The sequence below is a fragment of the Symphalangus syndactylus genome, chromosome 12 (assembly GCF_028878055.3).
Source record: "Symphalangus syndactylus isolate Jambi chromosome 12, NHGRI_mSymSyn1-v2.1_pri, whole genome shotgun sequence".
NCBI lineage: Eukaryota > Metazoa > Chordata > Mammalia > Primates > Hylobatidae > Symphalangus > Symphalangus syndactylus.
In genome coordinates this window covers 75,614,005-75,629,421 of record NC_072441.2, presented here as the reverse complement: position 1 = coordinate 75,629,421, position 15,417 = coordinate 75,614,005, and the positions used below count along the sequence as shown (strand labels likewise).

The window sequence follows — 15,417 nt, the reverse complement described above, 5'->3', positions numbered from 1 at the left end:
CATCCATCTGCCACAAATGTAGGGGCTGCAAGCCTCGAAGATTAACTCCATAATGGGGAACAGGTTGCAGTTGAGGGCAGGTGGAGCAATGCTTTACAATAGCACGAGCAGCCTCACGAGTGATTTTGAACTGCAATCGTAAACTGTGAGCATTTTGATGATGTATGGCATGGGAATTAGCTGCTCGCTGGACAGCATTTTCCGTGAGGAAACAAAGTTTATCAGCAGCTGCATTTCCGGCAGACAACGGTCCAGGAAACAGAGAATGACTCCGGATATGTCCTACAAAATAGGCAGTGGTACGCTGTCGACAACATGATTGTAGAAGTGAAAGTAACTGGTAAAGTTCATCATCAAGCAAGGAAGAAATAGTAGCAGATTCGATATGAGTGCTACTGCGAAAAACCCACTCACTGTCAGTATAGATGTTAGTGGGCTCAGAGGGGAACATTTGTAAGGCTTGGCACACGGCAAAATGTTCAACTCGCTGCGGAGAAGAATAAGTAGTGGTTGGTTGAAAAGGACGGTTGTCAGCGATGACGGCTGCGACACCTGTTTTTGAACCATCAGTGAACAAAAGGTGAGCATGGGCTAATGGTTGATGACAATGATGAAGAGGAAGAACAAATGAAGTATGCTGAAAAAAGGTTAACAATTTATGTTTAGGGTAATGAATTGACAATTGTCCAGTAAAATTGCTAAGTGCTATTTGCCAAGGAAGGTTGAATTGATAAAGAGAAACGATTTGCTGTTGAGTAAAGGGAACAGTGAGGATATCAGGGTCTTTTCCATATATCTGATGAGATCTCTTGCAGCTGGCCATGATAAGTTGACTCACTAATTCTGCATAAGGCTGGATAGTCTTGTGACGGGTGGAGGGCAGATGTAACCACTCTAAAGGGGAGTGTTGCCAAAACGCCGCTGTGGGATATAAGTGAGGGGTAAGAATTAACAGAAGCAGAGGTTGTGTGTAATCTATGCAAGAAACATGAGCTTGCTGAATTGCTGACTCTACAAGTTGTAAGGCTAGTTTTGCTTCTGGAGTAAGAGTTCGGGGAGAAGTGGGATCACTGCTTCCTCTTAGAATATTGAACAAGGGTAATAAGTCAGCAGTAGTAAGAGACAGAAAAGGTCAAACCCAGTTTATGTCTCCAAGCAATTTTTGAAAATCATTGAGTGTTTGCAATTTGGAGAGGTTAAATTGTACCTTTTGAGGAGAAACAGTGGTTTCTGCAATTTTTTGACCAAGATAAATAAGAGGAAAGATTTGTTGGATTTTTTCGTCTGCTATTTGCAGACCAAAGGTAGGCAAATGCTGTTGTAAAAATAATAAGGCTTGTCACAATTCTGCGAAAACCTCTCCTGCAATTAAAATGTCATCCATGTAATGTAAGCAATAGATGTGAGGAAACTGAGCCCTAAAAGATTGTAAAGCCATGGCCACATATTTTTGACATAAAGTAGGGCTATTAGCCATGCCTTGAGGCAAGACCTTCCACTGATACCTAGCCATTGGCTGTTGAAAATTAATAGAGGGTAGGCTAAAAGCAAATCGGACTTTATCACTTGAATGGAGAGGAATTGTAAAGAAGCAGTCCTTAAGATCTATGACAAAAGCTGGCCAATTTTTTGGTATAGATGTAGCAGACGGAAGGCCAGGTTGCAATGCCCCCATGGGTAACATAGTGGCATTTACGGCCCGCAAATCCTGTAGTAACCTCCATTTTCCGGATTTCTTTTTAATAACAAATATTGGTGTATTCCAAGGGCTAGTAGATGGTTCAATATGACCAGCAAGGAGCTGCTCCTGAATTAATTGAGTGGCTGCCAATAATTTTTCCTGAGTCAAAGGACAGGTTTATTAGATTTTGACTGAATAGCATCTGCAGTTAAGGGGGCAGCTAGGATCAGTGGCCTTGGGGAAAGAAATTTCCTCAGCTTTTTCCAAAAATTCAGTTTTCCACAACAAGTAGTCACCCCCGTCTAGGCAGGCTTTTGCTATGCCCTTCCAATCATTAGGAGGTAAATCATCCTCTGCCAAGGTCTCCACCATGGCTAAAGTAAAGGGTGCTGTAGTCCCATACTGAACCACAGCAGCCTTAAGGTCCTTTAAAGTCTTAAAAGGCAGAGGCTCGTGATATTGCTGATTTGTCTGTGGGTCAAGCCTGACAGGGAAGGCATGAAAACCCTCAAGAGTCTCCCCCGACATACGAGCTTGATGAAGAGCCCCTTCAACGGGAGACATAACAGTTGCAGGCAAGGTGCTCAATTTTAAGGGAGGCAAGCAAGCATTAGGAGCCCCAGGGGGCCTTTTAATAAAGGTAGCTGCAAAAGCACGTACCAGGGCCTCTTCATCTTCCCCTGGTGAAAGCAGAGGTGAAGCAGGAGAAGTAGGCAATGGTAATTTTTCAGTCTCCTCACAAGACAATTTCTCATCTCTTGGAGACGGTTGATGACCAACAACCAACTTTTCCTCAGACATGATAGAGGCAGAAAGTTCCCCACTGGATGTTGTCCCAAGGGGCTTGTAAGCCTCAGGGCAAGGCACAAGGCACTCCTGGACCAGGTTAAAAAGCCCAAAGGTGTCTACAGGAGTTCTATCAGGGCCATGCAGAGTATAATGCTTCTGCAGGCCTTCCCCTACTTTTGACCAGGTATCCATGTTAATAGTGCCTTCCTCAGGGAACCAAGGACATGCCTCTTGTACTGTCTCCAAGAATTTTTCTAACTGCTTAGTTTTTATAGAAGCCCCACGGGCGTGCATCATAGATTGCAACACTTGAATGTAAAGAGCTCGTTCCTTAGAACCAGAATGTCCCATTTTTACTCCTAATGTATGACTATGCACCCACAACTGTTTATACTCACAACTTCTGCAGAACTTACCAGAACTGGGCGTTCTTCTCACAGTATTTCTCGGGTCCCTGTAAGGGCGCCACCTCTAGCGGTCTGGCCGCAGGGGTTATTCAGGGATGCACCGAGAAGTAGTGAGAAGAATGATGAAAGAAAGACACAGAGAAGCAGGATTAGGAGGGACGGTTCCCTGATAGGGAAGTGCTGACCCAAGCTCTGGTTTATTCAGTGCTTTTATACATGCCAGGGGTTAACAGTCCACACAATAATTATTTTTGTCTTCCTTTGATGCGGCCTCTGCAGTCTGTCCTGTGCTAACCATTAACTATGAAAAGCCATTCACAGCACTTCACTGATCTGGTAAGAACAGGAAGCTACCCATAACAGGATCTTCAGTGGCCAGGTCTTTGCCATGCCACCTACTTCCCTGTCTGCAGGCTTTGCCAATGCGTGGGAATGTGAATTTGGCTCCCCACACCAATCTCTTTCCCAGATTCTCCTCTGAATTACCTGAGGGCCAATGGCTCAAGTCCAGCTTGATCTTTCTCACTTTTATGATCCTCTGCAAACCAAATTTAGAAAGAAACAATAAGAAATTAGGCTGGTCCCACTTCCCGCATTACAAACACAGGAGCATATCTGGAGACAGAGTAGTGAGCATTTCACGTGTGCCTCCAGAACAGTTATTCTGGGAGGCCTCAGCTGTGTCTCTAGAGAAGTGACCCCACTGTCCCTGACCTGCGTCACCATCATGACTTCCTCTGCCCTAAATCAGGGTAAAACATTTAAAATGTCTTTTGTTCCATTAATCATGAGGCCCTTGCCCAGCTGCCCTGTGGGACACTCCAGCCTCCATGTCCTGCTGCAGACTAGCTCCCCAGTGCATATGTCCCACCACAGCTTTCATGCAGAACCTGCACTGGTCTCTGAGGAGATGACAAGAAGCCCTGCCCCACCTCTGCATCTGCCACCAGGAGGTGGGCTGGGTGGCTCCCAAGTCTGATCCTACTTTACTCCCTTGGATATTCTCTGGAAATTCCGAGTAGAGGACCCCAATAATAACCAATGTAGCCCTTGAACTACTGCAGCCAGTGCCTAAACCATGTATAAAAGAGCATGGCGCTTTATCCATATGTGGAGTACCTGCACGTACATTACCATGCCGTAAATGGAGACACCACAAGGATAAGGTATTTAGCGAGTTGGTGGCGGCATCCAGGCTAGAGCTTGGGTCTTCAAATTCTTAGTTCAGGGCTCTTCCTCCTATAAAAGGCCCTTCCATCTCATGTCCCCTACTCCCTCTTAGCATCAGATAGATGCTGCCCCTGCCCCACAGGTCACATTCCATGAGTGGTGAAGTTTCTATAGTTGTAACCATGGCATCTCCAGCCCTGTGTGTTCCTCTCCATGCTCCCCACTGAGCAGTCTTGATCCTCTATTAGCCCCAGGAAATGAAATAGAAACAGGATCCTAGGTTAAAAAGTTGCAGTGGAGATGTGGCCACCAGGGGCTGGAACTGTGGGGGTGACTGAGAGTATTCCAAAGCCCTGTGGCCGACTTACTGGTGCTGAGTTTGCTGGTGAGCCTCTCTGTCAGCTGGCTTCCCTGGACGAGTTGCTCCTGGAAGCTCTGTCCCAGGTAGTAGTCAATGTCATTGCTCCTTAGGAGATCCTCAAAAGATTTTACTGTATCTTTTGCATGCTGGGTGATAAGATAACAAATACCTCTCCCTTCTCGTGTTTTTTGCTGTAGGTAAGACAGTTCCTGGGCCTGATCCTGAATCAGGGATTCATATTTCCTGATGCAGGACAGAAGAGGAAAGAGTAAGTATGGAAAGAGTGGATGCTAAGTTATGGAGTTATGGGGGCTTCTGTGGAGATTTCTATGAGAACATCTCTAAGGAACTCCCCCAAGCTGAATTCTGGCACATAAGCCATAGGAGGTATTTAAGAGTAAATTCTACCCTGATAAAGTACTGCATTAAAAAAATTTAGTATGGGCCATGTGTGGTGGCTCACGCCTGTAATCAAAGCACTTTGAGAGGCTGAGGCAGGCAGATCTCAAGGTCAGGAGTTCAAGACCACCCTGGCCAATATGGTGAAACCCCCTCCTCTACTAAAAACACACAAAAAATTAGCTGGGCATGGTGTCGCATGCCTGTAATCCCAGCTACTTGGGAGGCTGAGGCAGGAGAATTGCTTGAACCTGGGACATAGAACTAGTAGTTAGCTGCGATGGCACCACTGCACTCCAGCCTGGGTGACAGAGTGAGACTCTATCAAAACAAAACAAAACAACAACAAAAAATTTACCATGCCACTGTTCTTCAACTGTTTATATATATGTTAATTATATGTCCCTAGATAAATCATAAAATTTGTGAGAATAAAGATAGTTCTTCATTTTACATCCCTTACAGCACCAGTGTCACATAGATTCACAGCAGTTACTCAATGAATAATTAGAATCATTTCATCCTAAGTCTAGAGAGAACCCTTCATGTCTTCTGTTTTAACCACCACCTGATGCCTGAATTTCTTCTATGTTGTGATACTGTGGCTGACTGTATTTTGCAATGATGACCATCACATAAACTCTCATACCATCAAGTGATGGGACCCAAAACAAGAGACTCTAAGTGAGAACCACCCAGCTGAGGCCAGTCCAAACATAGAACCATGAAGCATAATAAAGTGTTGTTTGAAGTCACTAAGATTTAGAGTGGTTATTACTTAGCAATAGATAACCAGGACACACCAAGATGAATGTCTGTGTTTTCAACACAAAGTATCAATAACACTTATAACTATGGCAAATAGCATTGAGGGCTTAATATATGCTAGGCACTATTCTAAGCACTTGTATTAATTCTCTTTTTGGGGGGGGTGGGGGGGGACAGAGTCTTGCTCTGTCATCTAGGCTGAAATGCAGTGGTGCCATCTTAACTCACTGCAACCTTCACCTCCCAGGTTCAAGTGATTCTCCTGCCAAACCCTCCCGAGTAGCTGGGATTACAGGCATGCACAACCATGCCCAGCTAATTTTTGTATTTTTAGTAGAGACAGTGTTTCACCATGTTGGATATGCTGGTCTCAAACTCCTGACCTCAGGTGTTCTGCCGGCCTCAGCCTCCCAAAGTGCTGAGATTACAGGCCGGAGCCACCACGCCTGGCCAGCACTTCTATTAATTCATTTAAACCTAATATCCACACTTTGAAATGGATTCTCTTATCATCCTCATTTAATAGGTAAGGACAAAGACTCAGAAAGGTTAAGAAGGTTGCCTGGGTAGTAAGCATCAGAGCTAGGCAGACTGATTCCTGTATTACTACTATACTATACCATATATACTATTACTTTACTAATATATCCTTAAGAGGAAATCCCTGAGACCTGGTATCTCCCAGGTACTGGAACATCATCCTATGCCCTCCTGGTTGCCTACCTGTCTTTTCCGCAGACCTATTCTACCATTTAAATCAGTGTCCCTGTGAATACCCAGACATGTTCTTTCTTCCATCTGCCTGAGCTACCCTACACCAAGCACAAACTTACACATTTTCAATCCAGAAAGTGCCCAAACAGTGCCATCCTTACCCAGGCCACAAGGCTGATCTCAGCTCCTCAGCCAGCTTCCCTTCTAGTCCATTTTCTGGAGCTGGGCCTCCAGCTGGGATACTCTCTGGATGAGATTCTCCAGGTCCTTCTTGGCCTGAAGCTCTGGCGAGTAGAAAGCCCCAGTGCCATCAGACAGCCATACCTCATCCTCATCAAGGACACTATGAGGTAAAGACCCCTCCAGAGTGCCAACAGCTCTCAGCTTCTGAGGTCTTTCCAGACTAGACGAATAATCACTTGTAACTGAGAGGGACTGGACCCAGCCCTTGAGGTTTTGAATGACCTTGTTGGCATTCTGCAGCTGGGCCTTCAAATCTTTGATGTCCTTTCATAGGACCAAGATGTTTTCTGACTTTCCATATACCCAGAACTCTTCCTGCTTCCCTAGCTGGTTCTCCAAGGGCTTCCTCTCAGAGGAACTAGCCAGCTTTGAGCCCCGGTGCCCCTGCTCAGAGCACAGCCCCTCCATCAGGACCATTTCCTTGAGGCTGTTGTGCTCCTCACACTACGAAAGAAGACAAAGATGTCTTCCTAAATAAAAGTTAGATGTGCTGTTGTGGCCACTGCCTTTGAGAGGAGGCAGATTTTGTCATGAGGACAATAATCACCAGGGAAAAATTGAAGTAGTACTTTATTCAACCCCGACACTGTACTAGGCATTCAAACACAAATTTTCTTATCCTTCTTATATCTACAAGTTAGATTTCATCACTTTCTATTTTACTGACTGAGGAAATCAAAACTTAAAGAGAGGTAGTAAACTAGCTTGTTCTAGATCACTCAAACTAGCACATGGCAGAACAAGAATTCAAATCCTCCAATGTCCTGTGTTCGTTCCACACACACTAAGGTTTTTTAAGACATTCACATGGCCTTATCTATTTAGGACGGCCACAAGAATGTAGGACAAGCTATTCCTGCATGCTGAAAGTTAAATGCTCTCTAAATTTTACTATAATTTAAAAGGTTATTGTGTTACAACTGTGTGAAAAATAGGCATAGGAAAATAAGACTTTGAATACATATATCAGCATGTTAACTTCAGTGTATTAGGGCAGTGGTAGTCAGAATGAGAACTAATCCATACCATTTCGCCAGATGCCAGGCACTGTTCTAAAGCATTTTATAAGAATTTACTCATTTAATTGACATTAGTACCTGATGGGGTAGGTAGTTCCTTTATTACTATTTTAACATATGAAGAAACTGGGGCATAGGAAAGTTTTCAAACTAGGATTTGAACCAACCAGTCTGGCCCCAGGATCTTTTCTCTTAACTGCCACACTACATTGCCTCAAGAATGAGAGAGATTATGTTTTTCTTCTCTTCTGGTGTTCAGTGTGGTGGGTGGCCCTATAGTTGTAGTCTTTTTATAATGCAAAACAAAATTATTTTTAACTTAGGGTTTGCATGTTTCCAAAACCTCATCTGGTCTCTAAGTAGGCCTTAGTATTTCTATAATAATCATTTGGCCGGCCTGCCTGCCTGCCTTCCTTCCTTCCTACCTTCTTTCCTTCCCTCCCTCCTTCCTTCCTTCCTTCCTTCCCTCCCTCCCTCCCTCCTTCCTTCCTTTCTTTTTTTGTTGAGACGGTCTCCCTCTGTTGCCCAGGCTGGAGTGCAGCGGCATAATCTCGGCTCGCTGCAACCTCCCTGCCTCGGGCTCCCGTGATTCTCCTGCCTCGGCGTGCCGATTACCTGGGATTGCAGACGCACACCACCGCGCATGGCTGGTTTTTGTATTTTTGGTGGATAGGGGGTTTCGCTGTGTTGGCCAGGCTGGTCTCCAACTCCTGACTTCGAGTGGTCTGCCCGCCTCGGCCTCCTGAAGTGCTGGGATTGCAGACGGAGTCTCGCTCACTCAATGCTCAATGTTGCCCAGGCTGGAGTGCAGTGGCGTGATCTCGGCTCGCTGCAACCTCCGCCTCCCAGCCGCCTGCCTTGGCCTCCCAAAGTGCTAGGATTACAGCCTCTGCCCGGCCGCCACCCCGTCTAGGATGTGAGGAGCGCCTCTACCCGGCAGCCCCGTCTGGGAAGTGAGGAGCGCCTCTGCCTGGCCACCCCGTCTGGGAACTGAGGAGCGTCTCTGCCCTGCCACCCCGTCTGGGAAGTGAGGAGCGCCTCTGCCGGCTGCCCCAACTGGGATGTGGTGAGTGATTCTGCCCGGCCGCCCATCGTCTGGGATGTGAGGAGCGCCTCTGCCTGGCAGCCCAATCTGGGAAGTGAGGAGCGCCTCTGCCCTGCCGCCCATTGTCTGGGATGTGAGGAGCGCCTCTGCCCGGCCACCCATCATCTGGGAAGTGAGGAGCGCCTTTGCCTGGCCGCCCCGTCTGGGAACTGAGGAGCGTCTCTGCCCCATCGCCCCGTCTGGGAAGTGAGGAGCGCTACTGCCTGGCCGCTGTGCAACCTTCCAAGTGTGAAGTGACAGCCTTCGTTGTAGAATGAATGAAGACACTGGCACTGATTATATAACACCTTGGCAGCTATCTCAAGTCATTGATGGTGGAGGTACTGGAATTATAGAAGAAAGCAAACACACAAATTTGACTAAAGGCGATTTTGTGACTTCTTTCTATCGGCCCTGGCAAACCAAGGTTATTCTGGATGGAAATAGCCTTGAAAAGGTGATATATATATGAACGTATCTGATTTTTTTCCCCGTATAATTCTTACTTTGTGCATTTGATATTCAGTTTTGTTTGTAATCATGGAAAAATAAAACCATATAAAAAATATTCATTTGGATAGAACTTTATATTATTATTATTATTATTATTGTTATTAGCAGTATGCCAAAAGCTAATTGTAGAAATTCAAACTTATACTCGGCCTCATTTTGGGTAAGAGTTCTCCTATTAACTTCCTGTCCTCCTCTCCCCCAATACTTGTCAGGTGTGGAATTGGCCAGCAGCACCCAAATGTGACTGCTGACTCCAGGGAGGGGTGAGCCCCACACCCTGTGCTCTTACCGGGACTGGTGGTTTCCTCCCGTTCAGCCTCATTCTCGCTTCTGCCACAAGTCTCATAGCCCAGGTCCTGGAGGTCCACCTGGACCTGCTTGCTGTCCTGCTTCAACAAGGATTCACCTGCTTGGGAAGAGACAGCAGGTGTTACAGAATGTCTGAATTTCCCACATACGCCTTCAGCCTCAATGGCACATACCCTAACCTTTTGGGGCAGGGAGGGCAGATCCACAGTGGGAGAGAAGCTTCTCTGAACTGGTGGGAGAAGAGACCACCAGCTCCAGGAAGCAGAATTTCTTTCCACAGGAAGAGCCTCCATTTGCCATTGATAATCTCTGCTTCAGATAACCCAGGCTTTAGTTGGGACCAGATATCTGTAAGTCAGGGATTGTACACTATCATTTCTAGCAGCCCCACTGAAGCTGGCAAGTGCTTTATCTGCAGGGGTTCAATAAATGTTGAATGGAGCTGGACTAATTTAGAGTCCCAAGACGCTAGACCTGTACTGTCCAATAAGGTAGTTAGTAGCCACATATGGCCACTTTATACTAAATTAACTAAAATTAAATAAAACCAAATGTCCAAGTTGCCCTAGCCACACTTCATGTGCTCAATAACCATGTTATGTCGGTATAGAACATACAAAACTTATAAGACACACAGGCTAGTTCTTTACTAGTAAGTCATAGTTACTTACTAAGTATAGCTCTTTATTCCTCCAGCTCGTTAGCCTGAGCAAAGGCAGTGGCTTCTGGTAGCAGCAGCTTCTCCTGGAGATCTTGATAGCGTTGTTTGCATTGTGACAGCTGGGAGTGCAGGTGCTGGGTGGACCCTGGTAGGCTAAACGCTGACTGAGGCCCAGGGTCACGCGGCTGGGACTGGTTATCCAACTGTGAAAGGGACCAATACAGGGATCAGAACAGTCTGAGGTCACCCCCATGCAGTGATGACCACCACCCCTTCTGAATCCTGTGTACTTTACTCAAGTCTGTGACAACATTTCTCATGCCATTTGGCAGTGACTTCCTTTCCCAATGGAGCCCCTGGAGCGCTGGGATAATGTTTTCTTCATATCTGTATCCACAGCACACAGCACAGCGCCAATCATGAGTACAGAAGAGCTCTCAGGAAATGTTTTCTCAGTGGTCAAAAAGAGAAGGGGTGGAACCCTCCACTCATCTCCCCTCACATTCTGTCCCATTGATTCTCTCAGAATCCCTGTATTGTCCATTTTACTGAATCTTCAGCATGGCTCCTTCCCTAAAGATGATCCCAATAATCCATCTGAGGCCCAGGAACAGACACTTGTGATGAGCTGTGACAAAAAAATGGCAGTGATAAGGAAGGGATGTCATTACATACCACTCGTTTGGGCTGCCTCATAACCTGATGCATCCCTATGTTACAGCAGTTACCACATCCTGTTAAAATTACCTGTTTGTGAGCCATCTTTCCTGACCACATTAAGTATCTCAAGGGCAGCCACTGGTTTTATTGCCCCATGCAAATGCCTAGTGTGTTATCTGAAAAATTAAGTACTCAAGAAATATTTATATTGTAAAAGCCTTTATAAAGGCTGAATGTAGGCAGAATATTATTACTATTGTTTGTGGTACAAAGAGACCCTTCTCTTGGTACCTCCTGATTCATATGGGAGAACGTTTTATGGTAAACACTGTCATCTTGAGCCCTTCTCCAATTGTTTTTCACTCCATCTAAGCCCACACTTACTTGGTGGGCATCCACTGTGAAGGTAGCCCCAAGGTCAAGGCTCTGGGGTCAGGGGCAAGGCCTCACAGTCACATTCCCCTCCTCTAGGTGTTGGTGCTTCCCAGGAGAACCAACCAGTTCTGTGTTTATTCTGTCGTTGGTGCTGGTCAGATGCACAAGGAGCTCTGGAGTAAGTTTACTATTCCCTTCCTTGTTACTCAGCACAAGTTGTTCTTTGAGGAGGTTGATGATATTGTGGGGATTCTTCAGTTTTCCCTGGAACTTTCTGAACTCAGCCTGAAGGCTACTCTCATTCAGACCCTCTTTGGCTACCACAGGCTCAACCATCACCTCACCTTTCTCCTTGTCTTCCTCGATCTCCCATCCATCATATATTGCTTCTCTCATCTGCTCTTTCAGCTCTGCATTCTCAAGGCAAAGGCTCAGCATGGTGTTTCTGTGGGAAACACATAATTGAGGGCTAGGTCTGGTCTTGACAACAGTTCCTAATAGTACCACTTACCCACATCTCAGCCCATGATAAACTCAGACATACCCCAGAGTATGAAGCAACTTGAGACCTACCACAGCCCCCTAATTTTATATACAAGAAAGCCAAGGCTCAGGAAAAGTAAGAGACTTGTCCAAACTTCCACAGCTTCTTGGTGGCAGCACCATCACTAGAAACCTTGGATTCAAGACATGCAGGCCTGTTTTCTTTACTTGTGCCACACAGCCTCATATGTTCTAATTTCTAGTAGCCTCTGGAATAAGAGTACTTACACTGTTAAAAAATAAGACCTTTTCTGTAACAAATTTATTATTATAAATTTTACAGTTCTATTATGTATCATCAGTCAGTTTCAAACCTTTGGGACTTAGTAAGACAGAATAAATAAATAACACTAATCAGAACTATTAATACAATCAAAATGTACTTAGATAATTGTTTGCTTTATGTCTGGCTCACGTGATAGAGATAACCTTCTTGAGAGCAGGACTGTGTCCGTCCTATTCACCCCATATCCCCAGTGCCTACACAAGTGCCTGCCACATAAATCATTCATATTCGTTGAAGAAATAAAATTGACCTAGCAGCTAATTTTCACCAAGACATTCCAGATAAATTCTTTCCACAACCACAACAACAAACTCATACCAGTGTTGAGTGGAAGCAAACATGGCTGTAACAAGTCTATTCACTTAACTTCTTTGAGCCTCAGTTTCCTTTTATATAAAATAAGGATGATAACACTTACCTGGTGGAGTTAGCAGATGCTTAAATGAAATCGCATATATGGTAAGGTTAGCTCAGGGTCTAACAGGGAAGTCATTCAATCCCTGCTATAATAGCTGCAGAGCTGAGAAATACCAATAGCAGAATCCCATAAGGTGCTTGTTTAAAAAGCTGTAGAGCTAAGGCCTATGAGTCCACATTTTACTTAAGTTCCACAGGTGATTATCTTTTTTTTTTTTTTTTTTTTTTGTAGTTTTAGTAGAGACAGGGTTTCACCGTGTTAGTCAGGATGGTCTCAATCTCCTGACCTCGTGATCCACCCGCCTGGGCCTCCCAAAGTGCCGGGATTACATGCGTGAGCCACCGCACCCGGCCGGGAGTCCAGTTTTTTGTCTGTTTATGTTAGTGGACACTAGAGCTGATAGATGGAAAAGTGTAGTAATAAACTGGCAGTAAGCTTGTGGAGTATCCAATAAACTTAAACACTATTTTTTGAAATGAACTGAAATTGTTGTGCTGTGAAAATGAGACAGTTTATCCAAAGAAAGATCTGGCTTGGCAAATAGGATGGATAGTGGTCCTCACCAGTTAGATGAGGTCATGACCATGGGATCTCCATGATGAGATCAGTGTCATTATAAGAAATGGAAGAAAGACCAAAGTGCTCTCTCTCTCTCTCTCCACCATGCAAGGACAGAAGGAGAAGGTAGCTGTCTGCAAGCCTAAGTGTGCTAGGCAGGGCTAGAAACAGGTTTCAGTGATGGTTGAAACACCCAGGACAGTGCACTACTCTTTGGGAGATGCTGTGCTTGGGTCTGATCATTGGGTTTTGAGGTAGAGGGTGGTACATGTTGCTGACAGAGAACTCACTGGTATGTTGAGTTTTAGCATCTGTGACTGAGATGCATGTGAGGCCTTTGTAAATTTAGAAGTTGAGAGTAGAAAGTACAGGTTTGTATTTTAGAAGGAGATTTGGGAATAAATGTAGCTCTTGTTGATACAGATAATACGTTAAGGTTTGTTGGCCAGAGCTAGTGTGTGTCTTGGGTGTTGGGCAAAGAACAGAGAACAGCCAAAACTCTGAGAGGTCAATGCGAAGGGTGATTTCCTTGTTGGGCTCAAGTTTATGACACAGCCTGGACCTAGCTTTGCTTCTCAGCTAGAGAAGAAGCATGATTCCATGTCACACACAGCTCCTGTCTTTGAAAAAGTCATAATGACTCCCAGTCCCAACACGTGGGGCAAACTCTGCATTTTTCTCTTCAGTTTAGTCTCTCCAGGAAACTAAGGAAAGAAATCTCTCTACTACTTGAACTTCATCAAAAGACTAATATGTTAATATTTTGACCATCAATATTTCCTTAAACTAGTCTACTTCTTACATAGTTAATACATCAAAGCATATTCTTAGGAAATTGGATTCTCCCTAACAATGAAATATTGACTGCAAGCATTATTAATCTTTTTGTATCACATTTCCTTCAAATGCTTTATACATCTTCAAGCAGACAAATAATAGTATTACAATGATTACAAGACCGGTCATTACTCTTTTGCAGAAAAAAAACCAGCAACAAAAGACTAACTCAGTGGAAAAACCTTTGTTTCTTCAATATCTCTACCTTGATTCTGTCCTTTTATTTCCTCTTTCTTCTAATTCTGCTTCTGCTTATTTCCTCCCTGGATTTGAAGTTTCCTTACCTAAACTACCAGTTAGGTTACCTTCTCAGAACCACTAAGGCAGCAGTTTGAGGTTGACAATTGAAGATTTAGGATTCAAAAAAAGAAAGACTAATAAATTTCTGATGTTTTATTATAGGGGTTTGTAATGCAGGTAGAAAGACTTTTTTCAGAGTTAAGAGTTTGATCTGACAAATGAGCTATTTTGATATTTATAACTTTGTTTAGTAAAAGTTTCCTATAAAAACATTTGGTTTGGATGTCTTTGTTAGCTTTTAGTTGGCACCTGAAAAGGCCGCTTCGAAGTTTCTGTCTTTCTGGATACCCTTTTCAGTAACCCTCTAGCCAATCAGTAGAGAGAGGCATTGGTGGTTCAGTGGTAGAATTCTCGCCTCCCACGCGGGAGACCCGGGTTCGATTCCCGGCCAATGCAGCGGGGTTTTTTTTTTCACTTCGCTATGGCTCTTTACCCGTCTTCTCTGCAAAATTGTACTGCATAATCTAATAGTGCATTTAGGAGCTTGGCCACCACAAGGGTAAAATGATGACAACACTCACCAAAGTAGCAGCAAAAGACATTCAGGAGACTAACCCAGGACCCATGCGGTTGCTGGACTCAACAAACCGCTTGGCAAAGTGGCAAGCACGAAGTGTTTCTGGTAAGTCACTGCAGTTTTGGTATTGGTACCTGTTATTTTCTTTTTTTTTTTTTTTCTTTTTTTTTGAGACGGAGTCTCGCTCTATCCCCCAGGCTGGAGTGCAGTGGCGCGATCTTGGCTCACTGCAAGCTCCGCCTTCCGGGTTCACGCCATTCTCCTGCCTCAGCCTCCCGAGTAGTTGGGACTACAGGCACCCGCCAACACGCCCGGCTAATTTTTTGTATTTTTGGTACTGACAGGGTTTCACCGTGTTAGCCAGGATGGTCTCGATCTCCTGACCTCGTGATCCGCCCGTCTCAGCCTCCCAAAGTGCTGGGATTACAGGCGTGAGCCACCGCGCCCGGCTGGTACCTGTTATTTTCATCTATTCTATGGGCGGATCCCTGCAAACCCAAAGAACCATCAGGTTTCTGATTCGCGTGCTGGACCTTGGGCTTACGGATGAGCCACTATGTAGAGGATCAAGAAATGAAGCTCCCGGAAGGAAAGAAGCTGCCAGCGGGACAGTCACCTCAGAGGTCCAAGAGGCGTCAGCGGCCCAAAGAAAAGGGAGGTGTGTGGGGAAGAATCTGCGTGGAGATGGGGGAGCGGCGGAGACTGGTCCTTGCGCAGAGGTGGCCAGTGGACCCTTGGGGCTGTACCCCAGACACCGTGAACCGAATTTGCTAACATCGTCAGCCACCGCAGCCTCCGTGTGTTT

The 15,417-nt window shown here is 45.1% G+C and overlaps 1 non-coding gene and 1 pseudogene across 1 annotated transcript; both read left to right on the top strand.

Moving 5' to 3' along the window:
• The window catches only part of LOC134734237 (neuroblastoma breakpoint family member 11-like), a 514,399-nt pseudogene that overhangs the window by 104,506 nt on the left and 394,476 nt on the right, over positions 1-15,417 (top strand).
• TRNAG-CCC (transfer RNA glycine (anticodon CCC)) lies at positions 14,421-14,491 on the top strand. Its single transcript has one exon. It is a non-coding gene; the product is annotated as a tRNA-Gly (tRNA).